This window comes from Bos taurus, chromosome 4 (genome assembly GCF_002263795.3).
Source record: "Bos taurus isolate L1 Dominette 01449 registration number 42190680 breed Hereford chromosome 4, ARS-UCD2.0, whole genome shotgun sequence".
Classification (NCBI taxonomy): Eukaryota; Metazoa; Chordata; class Mammalia; order Artiodactyla; family Bovidae; genus Bos; species Bos taurus.
In genome coordinates this window covers 40460918-40479278 of record NC_037331.1, presented here as the reverse complement: position 1 = coordinate 40479278, position 18361 = coordinate 40460918, and the positions used below count along the sequence as shown (strand labels likewise).

General features: G+C 39.0%; 1 protein-coding gene across 2 annotated transcripts in view; it reads left to right on the top strand.

Moving 5' to 3' along the window:
* The first annotated feature begins 5208 nt into the window (after nucleotides 1–5208).
* CD36 (CD36 molecule (CD36 blood group)) overlaps nucleotides 5209–18361 on the top strand; it is a 93770-nt gene continuing 80617 nt past the window's right edge. For both annotated transcript variants that reach the window (XM_059885384.1, XM_059885382.1), the window contains exon 1: nucleotides 5209–5411. The gene's annotated coding sequence lies outside the window, so the exon portion shown is untranslated. The remainder of the gene's footprint in view (nucleotides 5412–18361) is intronic.

The window sequence follows — 18361 nt, the reverse complement described above, 5'->3', positions numbered from 1 at the left end:
AAATTTTAGGGAAAACTCTCTGACCTCTCACCTTCAGTTCAGTTCAGTCACTCAGTTGTGTTTGACTCTTTGCGGCCCCATGAATCACAGCACGCCAGGCCTCCCTGTCCATCACCAACTCCTGGAGTTCACCCAAATTCATGTCCATCGAATCGGTGATGCCATCCAGCCATCTCATCCTCTGTTGTCCCCTTCTCCTCCTGCCCCCAATCCCTCCCAGCATCAGAGTCTTTTCCAATGAATCAACTCTTTGCATGAGGTGGCCAAAGTACTGGAGTTTCAGCTTTAGCATCAGTCCTTCCAATGAACACCCAGGACTGATCTCCTTTAGAATGGACTGGTTGGATCTCCTTGCAGTCCAAGGGACTCTCAAGAGTCTTCTCCAACACCACAGTTCAAAAGTATCAATTCTTTGGTGCTCAGCTTTCTTCACAGTCCAACTCTCACATCCATACATGACCACTGGGAAAACCATAGCCTTGACTAGACGGACCTTTGTTGGCAAAGTAATGTCTCTGCTTTTCAATATGCTATCTAGGTTGGTCATAACTTTCCTTCTAAGAATTAAACGTCTTTTAATTTCATGGCTGCAGTCACCATCTGCAGTGATTTTGGAGCCCCCAAAATAAAGTCTGACACTGTTTCCACTGTTTCCCCATCTATTTCCCATGAAGTGATGGGGCCTCTTACCTTATCATAGTGTAAATACCTTCAAAATTTATCCTCATTGATCACAGTTTATGACAGTACATAAATGGGGCTTTCGTGTTGGCTCAGATGGTAAAGAATCTGCCTGCAATGCAGGAGACCCAGTTTCAATTCCTGGGTTGGGCAGATCCCTAGGAAAAGGCAGTGGCTATCCACTCCAGTATTCTTGCCTGGAGAATTTCAAGGACAAACGGGCCTTGCATGGACTGAATTCCATGGACAGAGGGCTCAGCCCTTGGGGTTGCTAAGAGTCAGATATGACTGAGCGACCAACACACATATACATAAACAAAATCTGCATATATCCATTTATATCTACATATACATATAAACAAATGCATACATTATATAGATGTATACCCATATGCATTTATATATATACATAAATATGTTAATATAAATACATACAATGTGTGTGTGTATACATATATATATGCACACTATCTATAGATTTAAATGCATATGTATATTAGGGAAACGTCTCTGACCTTTCAGCCTAGCTTATCACAATAAAACTTTCCTTCATTATTTATCCTACTTCATTATAATATGATTTATTAAATAGTGCTTGTCTCCCTTCACAAAATAAGAAGACATTGAGAGCACAGCTTTGACCTTTTATTCACCATTTTCCCCACAGGAGTAGCAGAAGACCATACACAATACCAAAACACATTTCAGTGGGTCCTGCTATTGGATGGATAAGAGATTAAACGAAAACCCATCAACCTTAAAAGGAAAGAATATTGCTTTGGAGTTATAATATTTGGTTGCAAATTATCGATAAGGCTTTTACAACTAATGAGGATGACTCTGGAAGGCAGAAAGCAAAATAAATACACAGGTGAGCAATAATTTTAGGCTTCCAAGACTTAAGAGCACTGCTCCGCTAGATTATTTTTAGTAGTAGAGATTTCCATCAATCCTCATTACTTTTGAATAACAAACCCAGCCAGCACTCACCTCTGAAGTCAACTTTGTGAGGAAATGGTGGTAAAATCTTTACCTCAAGCTGATGTTTGGAATAAAGGCATTTCACACATGTATAGATTTGAGGAGAGCAAGTTAAGCAGAGAAGATTATTATTGACTTGTCCCCAGCTTTCCTGTAGGAAAATGCTCCTTATGAAGAATGTCTGAGTGAAATTATTTATTCCACACTAACACGGGAAAATAGACAAATAAAAAAGCCTGGAAAGAAGGGTGTGTTACTGGAATCGATGACAAATTAGTCCCCAAAATGTCTTTCAAATACGGAATATACACGTTAAGCAAGCTGATAATAATTCAAGGATGTTTTTCAAATGTGCTTTCCCCCCAAATTTAGTAAGGTTCACATGTTTAAGTATCTTGGTGAATATTCTCATTGTTTTCAAGTGTGTACAGAGGTTTAAGCCAACATTTCCTGATAAGGCCACAAACTGTTCCTTCCCTGTTATGTTACAGAGTCAAGGATTCAAGCACAGATTACTGTTAACACTTATACAGTGAATAGGAATATAAACAAAGGGGCGAATCTTTGATTTAAAATTCGAATTTTTCTGAAGGGGATTTTTAAAAACGCATCATATTGTTAATTGAAAAGGCCTAAACCTATTCAGCAGGACATAGTACTTAAGGGTGAAGTGCTAAGAAGGGTGACTTCTAGTCAGTGCTGCTAATACTACTTGATGGAGCACCTTAGATGGTGCTGGTCAGGTAGAGAAGAGGGATCTGAAAAGATGACCCTCTGAGGGCATCAGGAAAATAGGATTTGAGGGGTGGGATAGAAACTGGGAAGGACAGAAATACGAGTGTGACTACTTCTGCCACTGTATCCGTGACGGTAATGCATATGGGCAGATTAATTTGACTGCTGTTCTGAGAAAAACATTTTCACACAGAAATTGGACATTTCACAATAATGTCTTGTGAAGAACATGCTATTAACAGCTGGCAACAGCTGCTGTTAGTGGCTGGGTTGTTGGTTCAACTTTAATTCCTTACAGTTTATGGCACTTGTGCAACAAAATCCAGGAGAGGTTTTGATTTTGCCTAGTTTAATACTTAAAAGGCAACAGTTTGGGGTGAAAAAGTCCTAGGTTTAAGTAATATCCTGTGATGAAATATTTAATTCTGAAGATAACTGCTTAAGAATGAAAATTCTCTGGTTGAAGAGGGTCAGAGGTCTTGTCTGAGTTACCCCAGAGCCTAATAACTTGTACCTCAGTCCATCACTATCTTCCCTCTCCCTCAACATTCACCCTTCAGAAGTCAGTGTCACCAGGGAGTGAAAAATTCAGTGATAATGAATATATAATTCATAGAAAGGATATTCCACATTCCCTATTCTTATTTAAAAGGCCTAGGAGATCAGCCCTGGGATTTCTTTGGAAGGAATGATGCTAAAGCTGAAACTCCAGTACTTTGGCCACCTCATGCTAAGAGTTGACTCACTGGAAAAGACTCTGATGCTGGGAGGGATTGGGGGCAGGAGGAGAAGGGGACGACAGAGGATGAGATGGCTAGATGGCATCACTGACTCGATGAACGTGAGTCTGAGTGAACTCTGGGAGTTGGTGATGGACAAGGAGGCCTGGCGTGCTGCAATTCATGGGGTTGCAAAGAGTCGGACACGACTGAGCGACTGAACTGAACTGAACTGAATCCATATTCAAAGATAACAGGTGCTTAGGGTGTGGGCATTCTCTGATACTTATTGTGATTCATAGAAGACATATGTGATCCTGAGTTCACTCAATTTGTAGTTTGTCTTCTGACTTCTTTGATAAAACATTTTGTTTAACAGATTCTTAGTTCAAGTAAAAGAAAAGCATTTTATACACATAGAACCTTTTTTTCTATAAAGAAATGTGTCACCTTCTACGATAGATAAGAATCTGACCTTCCGCTGCCAAATCTCTCTGGTATTGACCACCTGACCTTGCCAGGTGACTCTGTGTCACCTGGATGTCACTTCTTTGTGCTAGGTATCCACCTCAGACTGCCAAACATGATATTAATGGCTGAGAAGCGGCCATTGGACTGGCCCTCCAGGCTCTGGTAGGTCAAACTTTGCTTACACAAACTGATAGGACAATTCAAAAAAAAGTAAATGCAAGAGATGAGAGCTATCTCTGGCTAGGATTGTGTTGTACTTACAGATTGTCTATCTTTTCCTTGTGTTAAGGACAATGCTTCTGGGGAGACTTTCTAGTGTCATAGCAATACTCCACAGGGACCACTTCTGTACTTTCCCTAACATTGTTTGCAATAAATTAAAACAGTTTTGGAATTACTTATAGGTTGATTACTTTGACACAGATAATGTGTGGATGAAACATTTTTAACCTCTAACTATATTTTAGGGTGGGAAAGAAACACACTTTCAGTCAAAATTGGGTGTTAGACTCTCATATGAACCACTTATTAGCCACATGTCCATTGTCAGTATTTATCCTCTTGAGTCTGCTTTCTTTCCTGTAAATATTTGGACCTAAAAATATTAACTAGATTTGAAAGGATGTTTCAGGGTTAAGAAAAGAGAATGAGAGTATATGATATGTACTTAGCAAAGTGCCAAGAAGGTAGACAGTGCTCAGTGCACAGCATCTACTAAATAAAATACTAGATATTAAAATACTAGTTTGGCCATTTGAAAAAAGTCACTCTCCTGCCTGGAATGATAGGTAATACTGGTTATAGTTCAGCTTCATTTAGAAAGTGGTAACTCCAAAAGCCATCGTTTTTCTCGAGTGCCATTCTGTAAAGACTGTATTAACTGAAAATAATTAATACCTCAAAATCTCAGGAAAGCAGCATGACTTTTCTAATTTCTTTATCCACTTTGTTTTGATATAGTATTATAGATTCTTAATAAATAATATGAATCCCAGGAAGGGACTTATTGTTAGAAATTTTGCAATTATAGCTTCAGAGTAACATCTTTCATCAGACTGAGGGTAGATCCTTATTCTTATGCTTAACAACAGTACTAAGCACAATTCGATTTAAATCTATCATGTGATACAACTATACCAAAAGATTAATTTAAGCCAGAGTACCTTGGCAGTGCGTGACACTTTCCACATCATTAAATGAGGCAAACCAAAAAGGACCACATTACTACTTCAACCATGTACGAGAAAAACATACTAGGAAGTTTACCAAATACATATTTACATTTCAATGACTCACTTGGAAAACCTCCTGACAAAAGTTTGTAAATAAATATTTAATAATCATTACTGTTTTCTTTCAACTTAATCAAGCAAGAGAAATTCAAACCTGTATCTATACTATGACAACAAATAGACAGAAGCAGATTGATTGTGTATGATTGATCTGAATTCCTGTGCTTCATAAGCAAAGGAATTAAAATAACAGGTTTTAACAGGAAAAGGATTAAAGGTTTTATTTTCCTCAATGGAGGGCCGAAATGAGCAAGATTTTTCAAGTTAACAGTTCACTTCATCTGGCTCAGGTGTCAGGGATCTATATTTATCTTGGTTTAGGCATCTGAAGTGCTGGAAGTCTCAGGATGTCAATGGCTTCACATGTCAGGAAAACCTTAACGACAGACGAATGGTCAAGACCCTGAGCCTCATTTCTGAGTTCTCAGCTGTGGAAATCATGTGTTTATTTTCTGCATCTCCTCCTACAACAGTCACTCTGAAGCCAGTTTTAAGATCCTACATCTGGGCAAGCAAGCTTCTCTAAAAGTTGGTGAGCACAATTATTTTTGTGTAGGGGTGTGGCTATAAATGTCTTTGTAGTTGATGGACTATGATCAAGTAAACATTGATACTTGTTATTTCAAACTCCTTAAGAAGCTAAATACTAACTGGTGTAATAATTTAGTTTATGATATTGTTTCAACAGAGTTATAAGCTTTTAACTAAATGGATAGACTTTTAAGACAAAATTTTCATTTCCACTAGTCTCTCAACTGATCCTATGAAATTTCCATTTATACATTCTCATATCTTTTATTTTCAAAGTATCAGAAAACTTTAAGTATTTTTAAAAGTACAATTTTGGTGGAACTTTTTCTTCCTTAAGATTCTTAAGTTGATCTGTCATGTCCTGTTCTAAACTGATTTCTTATTTTATTTAAACTTTTGTGTGCCTTGTTTTAAAAATGTTACTCTTTTGAAAAGGATGCTCTCAAATTCAATTTTCTGCTTACAAGTTGAAAAAACATGTTTTAATGAGATTAGAATTTGAATGACCTTTGTTCATGGGACCTAAAAATGTTTTTTGGTGTTTTGTCAAGACTGACAAGTATATTTAAGAAATAATCTAAAAGACTCAATCCTCTTAACAAAGTCTTAGAAGAAAAAAATATTTCCATAAATAAAATTACTGATCACTAGTGATCATAGAAATTATACTGACTGTTGGCACCAGATATTTGAGGGGAGGGAATTTTGTTTCATGGCAGAATTTTTGTTATATGGTGTATTTCATACTATGGCTATATAAGACTTATTCAGACAGGAAACTTAAGGATATGCTTAGAGACAAATAAGTATATAATGATATACTTCTTTAGAGACAACTGCTGATACCAAAAAAGCAGTTCCATCTGACTCTATGCTTTGTTACAAAGTCTTGAGAATGAAATAAACAGGCTTCTTTACCTTTTAAAAGAGTCACCTTCCATAATTCTTTGGAGAATGGTCTCTTGGAGCCGTGCTGAATACAGGGGAAAGCACTCTGGACTGATACTTTTAAAAGTATTAACTTCTGTTCACTTCCTATGCAAGAACTCAGGTAGGATCTGGATCAGATGGAGAGAAACAAGCAACCTGTCCTGTTCTCAGGTATACCTGACTAAGAAAAAGCAGTAGGGTTTGTGGGACAATATATGAGACTCCTGCAATCCTGGCAAGGGGAAAGGAGAAATATTTTCAAAGGATGTACAATACAAACTGTAATTATTTGGAATTTGATCCTTTTGTAAAGGACAATGACGACTTTGCAATGAATTATTCTGAGAGTTACAGAAAGAAAGCAAACACCTGAGAATAATAAAAAGATTTTAACCTGGGGAAAAATGGTAAGCTCCCAAACCCAGAAGAATCATTGTTAGGCAAAAGAGGAAAAACAAAAAAGGAAAAAAGGCTTTAAAATGCTAACAAATCAGTGGCAAAGACCATATAAGACTGCAGAGTGGACCAATCAAATGAAAGAATATTTTTTTTCTTGGAATGAAGAAATACATAATAATGTACTGCCCTTGAAGTGATTAGGGCTAATTTTGCTTTTAGCATAGATTGTTGGTTGAGATCACTAGCTAAGGAATTTAATATTCTTAGTATTTACAAACTAAACTTCACAGTTGAATTTTTTAAGGAAAAATTCACAAAATTTTAAAATGAAAAAGAAGGGCTTTTAGATGAGAAGTACTTTTAATTGGTCAGTTGTTTATACATTGTTGATTGCTCTTTGGATGAAAATTGAAAAGCGTGCCATCACTTTACTGCTGCTACTGCTAAGTCGCTTCAGTCGTGTCCGACTCTGTGAGACCCCATAGACGGAAGCCCGCCAGGCTCCCCCGTCCCTGGGATTCTCCAGGCAAGAACACTGGAGTGGGTTGCCATTTCCTTCTCCACTTTACTATAACCTAAAAGCAGAGATCTGGAGTGGGGAGGAGGGAGGTGCTGCTGGAGGAGTGATGCTGTGTCTACACCAGGTTCCTGGAATCTGAAATCATGCCTAATCCAAAATGATTCTCTCAAATCACAAACAATGAATTGTTTGCCAGGAAAAGGAAACAGTCTAAACTAGGTAAGTGTGCTGGGGATATAAAAAGAAATATAGTTTAGTAAATAGTTTTACTGTTTCGTGTGTTGCATGTTGAAGTATACATATTGACTAAGCCACTGGAAACTTTCTCTCCATTACATCTGGCAAGTAATAAGTATGCCATTGGTTCCACAGTGCACTTTCTAGTCATTTCTTTATGGATCAGGGCAAGGTGAATTGAGCTTTGTGTCTTCTGACAAATTTAGTCTTCTGGAGAATAAATAACACTTTAAAATTAGGGCTTGATATTACATTGTTAAATAGTTTAAGATGTTTTGAAATATACCCAGAGACCTTTGTCACACACTGTCATCTCAAGGAGGAAATGAGAGAAAATTGGCAAACGTTCTGGAGGCGACATAGCAGACAGCTTGGCTGCCTTCACCAACGACTCCACAGTGAGCGCAAATAGAAGAGCACCATGCATCCTTCAGTGCTTGTGAACTTTAAAAGTCGAGTGAGGACAGTTTTAAAAGTGATGAGTTTGATCTCAGTGTTGTTTCTCTTATTAAATCTTCCAAACTTCAATCTTACATTCCTCCCATCTTAATTTCCCCAAATTTCTTCCATTTCGCCTAAATCAAAAGGGAGGGATATTAGTACTCATGAGAACACAGTCTAATTGAAATTCATTTGGAGGCTCACTTCATTCTATGTAGAACTTCATTATTACTCTATTTGAAATGTAACAGGTGCTGTTATAAGGGGTCTTTCTTGTATCTCACTCTAGGAAGCTTTGGAAATAAAGAAATAAAAGGTTATTCAGTACAGTGGTCCCATCTCATGGACCCTAAATACAGTGTCTTCTCAGAGTAGGTATACACTTTAGTAAGTGGCATCTTTCCTACAAGTATTCTTACTTTGCTGCTAAGTCATTTCAGTCGTGTCCAACTCTGTGCGACCCCATAGATGGCAGCCCACCAGGCTCCCCCGTCCCTGGGATTCTCCAGGCAAGAACACTGGAGTGGGTTGCCATTTCCTTCTCCAGTGCATGAAAGTGAAAAGAGAAAGTGAAGTCACTCAGTTGTGTCCGACTCTTAGTAACCCCATGGACTGCAGCCCACCAGGCTCCTCCGTCCCTGGAATTTTCCAGGCAAGAGTACTGGAGTGGGGTGCCATCGCCTTCTCCAATTCTTACTTTGATGGGACTGTAAAACAGCAGAAACCTGTTTTGGTTGAATACATAATAGTCATCCTCTTTCAGATAAACTTATTTCTCGATGCATTTGTTGAAAAATATTTGAGCACTTACTGTGTGTCAGACATTGTTGTAAGCTACAGAAAACATTATTAGACATCTTATTGTGCTGAACACTGACAAGGATCCAGGATCTTTTTATTTTCAGGTGGTGGTTCTAAATTTTGTTTCTATGGAATGAAACCTATTGATGAAAGTGAAAAAAGAAAAACTTAAGTTAGTAAATGATGAAGACACAAGTTGAATTCTGTGGATACTTTGCCACCACTGCACACAAACAGACCCCTTAAGGACCTATCAAGAGAAAATAGGCCAAACAAGTGACTTAAAAATAATACTATAGTTACTGGAGGAATAGAAGGAAGATACCAGAGTGAGCATCTTGCTGTTGCCATTATAAATGCATAGTTGACTCTTAAAATTCTAGTAACTAACATATATAACACATGGAAATACCTCCAAAATATAACTGTGTATTATATATAGAGTACTGTGTGCTCTAAGGCTTGTTGTTGTTATTGCTCAGTTGTTCAGTTGTGTCTGACTCTTTGCGACCCCACAAACTGTAGCATGCCAGGCTTCCCTGTCCTTCACTATCTCCCTGAATTTGCTCAAACTCATATCCTCTGAGAGGATGATACCATTCAACCATGTCATCCTTTGTCGCCCCCTTATCCTCCTGTCCTCAATCTTTCCAAGCATCAGGGTATTTTGCAATGAGTCGGCTCTTTGTATCAGGTGGCCCAAGTATTGGAGCTTCAGCATCAGCATCAGTCCTTCCAGTGAGTATTCAGGGTTGATAACCTTTAGGATTGACTGGTTTGATCTCCTTGCTATCCAAGGAACTCTCAAGAATCTTCTCCAGCACTACAGTTGAAAAGCATCAATACTTTGGTGCTCAGCCTTCTTTATGGTCCAACTCTCACATCCATACATGACTACTGGAAAAACCGTAGTTTTAACTAGATAGACCTTGGTCAGAAAAATGATGTCTCTGCTTTTTAGTACACTGGCTAGATTTGTCATAGCTTTTCTTCCAAGAAGTAAGCACCTTTTAATTTCATGGTTGCAGTCTGCAGTGTTTTTGGAGCCCAAGAAAATAAAGTCTGTCACTGTTTCCATTTTTCCCCATCTATTTGCCATGAAGTGATGGACTTGATGCTATGATCTTAACTTTTTGAATGTTGAGTTTTAAGCCAGCTTTTTCTCTCTCCTATTTTACCTTCATCAAGAGGCACTTTAATTTCTCCTCACTTCCTGCCATTAGGGTGGTGTCCTCTGCATATCTGAGGTTATTGATATTTCTCCTGACAATCTTGATCCAGCTTGTGCTTCATCCAGCCCAACATTTCTCATGATGTACTCTGCATACAAGTTAAATAAGTAGGGTGACGATATACAGTCTTGATGTACTCATTTCCCAATTTGGAACCAGTCCATTGTTCCATGTCTGGTTCTAACTGTTGCTTCTTGACTGGCATAAGGGTTTCTCAGGAGGCAAGTCAGGTGGTCTAGTAGTCCCATCTCTTTCAGAATTTTCCACAGTTTGTTGTGATCCACATAGTCAAAGGATTTAGCATAATCAATGAAGCAAACGTAAATGATTTTCTGGAATTCTTTTGCTTTTTCTATGATTTAACAGATGTTGGCAATTTGATCTCTTGTTCCTCTGCATTGTCTAAATACAACTTGTACCTTTGGAAGTTCTCAGTTCACATACTGTTGAAGTCTAACTTGAAGGATTTTGAGTATTACCTCGCTAGCATGTGAAATGAGTGCAATTATGTGGTAGTTTGAACATTCTTTGGCATTGCCTTTCTTTGGTATTGGAATGAAAAGTGACATTTTCCAGTTCTGTGGCCACTGCTTAGTTTTCCAAATTTGCTGGCATATTGAGTACAGCACTTTAACAGTGTCATCTTTTAGGATTTTAAATAGTTCAACTGGAATTCCATCACCTCTACTAGTTTTATTCATAGTGATGCTTCCTAAGGCCCACTTGACTTCACACTGCAGGATATCTGGCTCTAGGTGAATGACCACACCATCATGGTTATCTGGGTCATTAAGATCTTTTTTTGCATAGTTCTTTTGTGTATTCTTGCCACTTATTCTTAGTCCCTTTTGCTTCTGTGGGCCCTTCCTGTTTCTGTCCTTTATTATGCCCATCTTTGCATGAAATGTTCCCTTGACATCTCTAATTCCCTTGACATCTCTAATCTAGAGATCCCTAGTCTTTCCTAGTCTATTGTTTTTCTCTATTTCTTTTCATTGTTCACTTAAGAAGGCTTTCTTATGTCCCCTTTGGAGAGATAATCTTTGAAATATTTGGAATTCCAAAGCTATTCTTTGGAATTCTCCATCAACTGGGTATATTTTTCCCTTTCTCCTTTACCTCTCACTCCTCTTCTTTTCTCGGCTATTTATCTCAGCTGTCTTATCTCAGACAACCTTTTGCCTTCTTGCATTTCTTTTTCTGGGGGGATAGTTTTGGTCAACATCTCTGTATAGTGTTATGAACCTCTGTCCATAGTTCTTTAGGCACTCTGTCTATCAGATCTAATCCCTTGAATCTATCTGTCATCTCCACTGCAAAATCATAAGGGATTTGATTTAGGTCATACCCAAATGGCCTAGTGTTTTTTGTTACTTTACTCAATTTAAGCCTGAATTTTGTGATGAGAAACTGATGTTCTGAGTCACAGTCAGCTCCAGGTCTTGTTTTCACTAACTATATAGAACTTTTCCATCTTCAGCTACAAATGATATAATCAATCTGATTTTGGTATTGACCATCTGGTGATGTCCACATGTAGATTCATCTCTTGTGTTGCTGGAAGAGGTCTTTGCATGATCAGTACATTGTCTTGGCAAAACTCTGTTAGCCTTTGTCCTGCTTCTTCTTTGTACTCCAAGGCCAAACTTGCCTGTTACTCCAGGTATCTCTTGACTTTCTACTTTTGCATTCCAGTCCCCCATCATGAAAGGACATCTTTTGTTAGTGTTAGTTCTAGAAGGCCTTGTAGGTCTTTGTATAATTGTTCAACTTCAGCTTCTTTGGCATCAGTGGTTGGGGCATAGACTTGGATTACTGTGATGTTGAATGGTTTGCCTTGGAAACAAACCAGGATCATTTTGTCACTTTTGAGTCTACACCTAATTACTGCATTTCAGACTCTTTTGTTGACTCTGAGGTCTACTCCATTTCTTCTAAGGAATTCTTGCCCACAGTAGTAGATACAATGGTTACCTGAATTAAATTTGCCCATTCCCATCCATTTTAGCTTAGCTTCCTAAATTTATTTCTGATTGAAGTGTTTTTGTCTGCAGTGAGGGACAAATATAATCTAAATTGTAGTTGGGTCTCTTGGCAGAAAGACTCTAGTTTGCATGGAAATATCTAGTTTTTATGAGCCCAGTCTTTAAGAGCTGCTTGGTCAAAAGTTACATCCAAGCAGACACGTAGACAGGGAATTCCAATGCATTGCCATGAGCTGTGATAAGGCCAGTGCTCAGAGATACCAGCTCTGTTCTTTGATATAAGGCTTCTGTTTACAGACCTTTGCTACTATGTGGAGTCTGCACTTCTTGCTGGGCTGTGAACTCCATGAAGGCTGGGTTTCATTTGTGACTTAGTATCAGCAATATCTAGTGCTGGATACATAGTAAGCACTTAATAAACAGATAGTACATATTTATTCAAAAATAGGTGTAAATCTTTTATAACCCAAAAGGTTCACCTTCCAATGAGGTCTAAACTAGATCTTAAGAATTTTTAGTCATGTAAAACAATTTAAAATCTTTTATCTCCATTTCTTATGCTTAGCACTTTTTAAAAAATATCCAACTTGACATAAATCTCTACCATAAAGTAATACATAGATGTGTGCAGTTTTGTGAGTGAGAAATTCTCAGGTAAGCAGTTTCACGGAATATTACCATCACCAGTACCACCCTCACCTTTCTCAGCATGTCTCTTTTGTTTTGTTTTTTACTCTCTCTCTCCCTGTGTAGGGTAGATCATCTATTAAAATTATAAAATTTAACAGAAATATTCTATGTTTCATGCTATGCTAAGTATGCAAATTCACAGACACTGATAATTCCTCAATGAACCAAATCCATGAAGCTCATTCATCTCACCCAGTGCCATGAAAATCTTATCCTATTTCCCATTCTATGTGCAGAGCTTAGATATGTTTGCTTCTGTGTTCAGTTTCTTAGGTGTCTACAGTACATTTACCAAAGTTTTTAGATAAAGCCAGTTCTACTCTGGGTCCAATGGTCATTTTTAAGATTTGCTAAGAGATGGCTGGATGGCATCACCGACTTGATGGCCAAGAGTTTGGGTAAACTCTGGGAGTTGGTGATGGACAGGGAGGCCTGGCGTGCTGCAATTCATGGGATCACAAAGAGTCGGACACGACTGAGTGCTGAACTGAACTGAACTGAACAGGGAAAGTACAGGTTTTGATTTCTCCACTTCCTACTTCATGGGAAACCATAGCATAGTAGATGTTCTTTGTTAGCCTAACCACACATACCTCCAAAGCCCTCCCTTGAGGCGGATGTAATGGCCACAGCAAATGGAGAGATACAGACATCATTCTCTATTTTCTTTCTCAATTCATTGGTCAGAGTTGCGTCCTGACCTCATTAAGAGTTTGTCTCCTGTTATCCAAACTTTGTTTCGCATACTATATAGTTCAGTTATAGCAGTTCAGCAAAATTCTATGTTTTACCGGATGAAGTCAGGAAAACCAGGATTAGGCAAGGAAAAAGTAAATTCTAATCTTAGGGGGCAAACAGAAAGGAAGCTTACCATAATGATCCCTTCCCTCTTCTCTACCTCATTAATATTCCTCCTGCGTATGAAAGATGCCATTTTGTTTTCTTCCTCACATCTCCCATGCAGAACTCTGTACATAGTAACAGCAGGAGCATTTGTGGAGCTGAAATCCTGTAGAATAAATAAAAGCAATTGAAACCATTTGAATGGGCTTTTGTGAGAAGAAAACTTGTTTAATAATAATTTACCATGGCAGAGCAGCAGCTATGAAGTTGAACTTCTTCCCTCCGGTTTAAGGCTAGAAGTCACCTATCAGCAGGTCTTCCAACGTTCACATTTGTTCACAACAAAAGCTGCAAACATTGCAAGTGAGAATAGTTCCTGGCACACTCTTAAACCATGATTCACTAATTTTTTTTTTTTTTTAACAAGTGAGGACTCTGAGGCCCAAAGAAGTGAAGTGAGCTTTCCTGTCTGGGCCTAGCCTTTGGATTGCCCTTTCTGCAGTTTTTCTAGGCTCCCCCTTCCCATCAACACCAACATCTATTTTCTTATGGTTTCAACTATAACCTAGCTGTTGAAGAGACCCAAATCTTTTCACCACCCCAATCTCTTCCCTGATCATTAGACTCACCCATTTACGTGCCTGCTGCTCAAGTTCTAGACATGGATGCATTACTCGTGAGTTGAAAGTGTCTAACCTCTTTCAACACATTATCTTGTTACTGTGCTTTGATTTATGAGGTGCATTTATGCTCAAAATTGCAAACAAACCCGATAGAGTTTTGTTTCCTACTCTGCTGAGTATCTTCTAAAGTTCAGTAAAACATGCATATATATGTACTCTGCAAATACTTTTAAACTAACAGGCTGGATTAAATTATAATAGCCAATTATAACCTACTGGTATGTTCAGGGCATTCATAATAATTATGAAAAATGCCTAGTATCTAATGAGAGGCACTGGGAATCACTGGTTGAAATACTCTCTGCAGCTGGATTGAAAAGATTTGAAACCTGGAAACTGCCACTTTCCAGCTCTGTGACCTTGGGGAACATATTAAACCTCTTTGTATCTCTGCTTCCTTGTCTGTTAAATAAGATTAATCAAAGTACTGCCTTTATGGGCCAGTTGCTCAAAATAAGCAAGTGGCTATGTAAAATATGTAAATGCCTTGCACATAAGTTCTGAAGAAGGGTTAACTGTCATTATTTAATTCTCAAATAGTTTTAAATAGGCAGTGTGAGTAAACATGCTCACAGAGATTAAGATACTGGCCTCGGGTCCTGCAGTTAGTGAGGACGCTAGATAGAGCTATCCTGTCCCACCCCAGATCTCTTTTTATCTTGTTGCTCTGAGCCTAAAACCTAGAATTCATTTTGTTTTTTAAGCCCTCTACCTAGCTCATTACTAACCAATCTTGCCTGTTCACGCTACCTTCTAAAATCCCCAAGTGACTCTGTATTGTATTCAAGAGAAATTTCTGAGAGAATGAATTCCTAAGTATTCAGGCCAAACCCTCAGCCTGGTATATTATGCATTACATTAGGGCTTCATGATGTCATTTGTGCCCACCTCTTCAGTGTCCTTTCTTTTCCAAAACTCGTACCATGTACCAAAGCCTTACCAAACTGTATTTCCCCAGTTGTACAATTTCTTATGCATCTGCATTTTAGGGGCATGCCCCTAATCCCTTTGCTGTCTCCCCATTCCTTACCTGGACCCTGTATACTATATGCAGTAAGCTATAACTTCTTCCACCAGCAGTCCTTTCACTTTCTTACATGAACCACCATTTTTCTTCCCACCTGGGTGTAAGTGTCACAGTAAATTAATATTATAATTGTCTGTTTACAAAGCTGTCTTCCTAGGGATTCTGTGAGCTCCTTGCATGAAAATACCAGGTTTTTGTCCTGTTGATTCCCTCATTTCATCCCAATTAGAAGCCCAGGCTAAGAATGCTTAAGGAATTTATTTTATTTTACTGTTTCAGTGGCTACAGGTCAATGAAACATTTACCAGTGTCAATGGAAGAATAAAAGCATAAATAAATGAGAAACAAAGTGAATGATTCAAACTATTATAGGAAAGTAGCTTCAAAAGTAATCTAATAGTTTAAAAAAATGCAAAAAGCTTGATAGGGGAAATGATCCACTATGAGAACCAGTAAAAATCATTGCAAAAAGAATGGAGCCAGAATTTGTGTATCTTCTGGGTTGTGATCCAGTGGTGAAGGACCAGATCAGAAGAAGTTGGTTCAGGTTGCAGGCGTGACTGCCTGGCAAGTGCTTGCCATGTAGGCAAGAGGTTGAGGGCAAGATAAGATTAGGTGAGGACATGTACCATCATGGGTAAGCCAAGTTCAGAGTCTTGCTGCTGCTGCTAAGTCGCTTCAGTCGTGTCCGACTCTGTGCGACCCCAGAGATGGCAGCCCACCAGGCTCCGCCGTCCCTGGCATTCTCCAGGCAAGAACACTGGAGTGGGTTGCCATTTCCTTCTCCAATGCATGAAAGTGAAAAGTGAAAGTGAAGTCGCTCAGTCGTGTCGGACTGTTTGCGACCCCATGGACTGCAGCCTACCAGGCTCCTCTGTCCAAGGGATTTTCCAGGCAAGAGTACTGGAGTGGGGTGCCATTGCCTTCTCCGGTTCAGAGTCTTACATAGTTTTAAGTTCTTCCTTCTTTTGGAAAATAAGGACTACTAGGTGAGTGGTAGAAACTACAGAGTATGAAGTATTATCTCATAGCACTAGGCTCAATTTTAATAGTTGTTTAAATCAGACTAGCTTTAACACATTAGATCTCAAAATATTGGCATGCATGAGAGTAACTAAGAATGCTTGTATGCTTAGGCCATGCTTAGGCTATTCTCTTGCTCTCTGTACATCCCTTGCTCAACCATTCCCTGCCCACCTACACCCTACTCACATCCTACTGACCTTCCTTGTTAATCACTGAATCTAATCAATAAATGCCTACAAACTTGTCCCTGGCCCCAGCTAGTGATTCTTCCAATCTTTCTCTTCCTTTCCTTTGCTTTTTTTTTTTTTTTTTTTGGCTTTACCACATTGTGTTAGTTTCTGCTATACAAGGAACTGAATCAGTTATATGTATACACATATCCCCTCCCTCTTGGACTGTCCTCTGCCCCACCCCCATCCCACCCATCTAGTTCATCACAGTCCAGGAGCTGAGTAAAATAGCTAGTGGGCACTGCTGTCCTAATCTCCTGATCAAAACATCTCCACCAAGATAGCTTATCAAAGGGGAATGAGGGATGCACCCCTCTATTGGTTTCTCTGGTAACTGATGACTCAACCTGATATCAACTGCTAACTTCCCTCTCCACATCCTCTGGCCCTCTGCCAGCAGACTGCTGCCATGTCTTGCCCATTGTCTGCCACACATGGTAGAGTGTCAATTCAGGAACTTGCTTCTGACATGTAAGATCCCCCATTCATTATACCACTGATGTGTCTGCCACTGACTTTGAGCTCTTTATTCAGTCTTATGGCTGGGCAAACACAGAGCGTGCAGCCCAAGTGTAGCCATAATGCCTGCTTCTAAGCAACTCATGTTATGTGTCATATTGTTGTTATAATTTTATAACTGTCATCATCATCATTGTCATCGTTACTCTTATTTTTTACATTTGTACCCTGATCTTCCCATCTTGCTGATTATCTAACATTTTAATCCCTTCTAAATACACACTTTATCTTAATCTCTTCTAAATTATTAAAATTAACCTACACTTATCTTGATAACCCTTTACTGGGAGGGTTATTAGTTTCCTAGTGATATTTAGCTTTTCTTTTGTGCTCCTCTTTCCATGGGATTTCCCAGGCAAGAATATTGGAGTAGGGTCACCATTTCCTTCTCCAGGGGGTCTTCCCAGCCCAGGAATCAAACTCACATCTCCTGCTTGGCAGGCAGATTCTTTACAGCTGAGTTACCAGGGAAGCCATGCTTCTTATAGATACAATATAATATACATATAAGAATAGTATAATATTTTCAACATAGTGGCTAAGACTTGGTATTCAGACTTAAAATTTTCTTCTTATAACCCTGTTTCTAGTTGTGAAACAGGGTTATAAGCCTCTTTGGTGTTTCATGGTTCTTTGGCTCATGGTCTGCCTCTCCTTGTGCCCTGAATCATGTTCTTCATCTCAGTGGGATATTTCACTCCATACTTGAAACAGTAGCTTTAGCCTCAGAATCTTTGTCTAGTGTCGTTTTGCATACCCCGTAATAATCTCTCCTGTTCCTCATCACTGTGTCATCTACTAATGTTCCTTCTGTGAAGTTCTATTTGTTGTTGTTGTTTTAGTTGCTAAGTTGTGTCCAACTCTTTGCGATCCCATGGACTGTATGCCTGCCAGGTTCCTCTGTCCATTGTACTTCCCAGGCAAGAGTACTGGAGTGGGTTGCCATTTCCTTTTCCAGGGGATCTTCCCTGCTCAGAGACTGAACCCACATCTTCTGCATTGGCAGGTGGATTCTTTACTGCTGAGCCACCAGGGAAGCCTGATGTTCTATTTACTCTTCTCCAAAATTCTGGGAAATTATATAACCAAATGCATCAGAACTACCTGATAACACAGGCATGAGGGGTCAAACTTTTTAGCTGACTTATTACTGTCCTTGCCTTAAGCCAGAGACTACCAAGAAGACACCTGTAGTTGAAAAAGTTGAGTTCATTACTTATTGCCAAGAGGAAAAAGTGTACCATGGGGTCAGAAGCCGTTGAAAAGAACCTCTGATAAAAGCTGAACTTCGGTTGAGTGATCTGGGGAGAGGGTTTAAGGAAGTAGAGCATTACTCTGAATTGAACGTTGTCAGGAAGCAGGGTAATTTTACAATTTGGTGCCTTAAA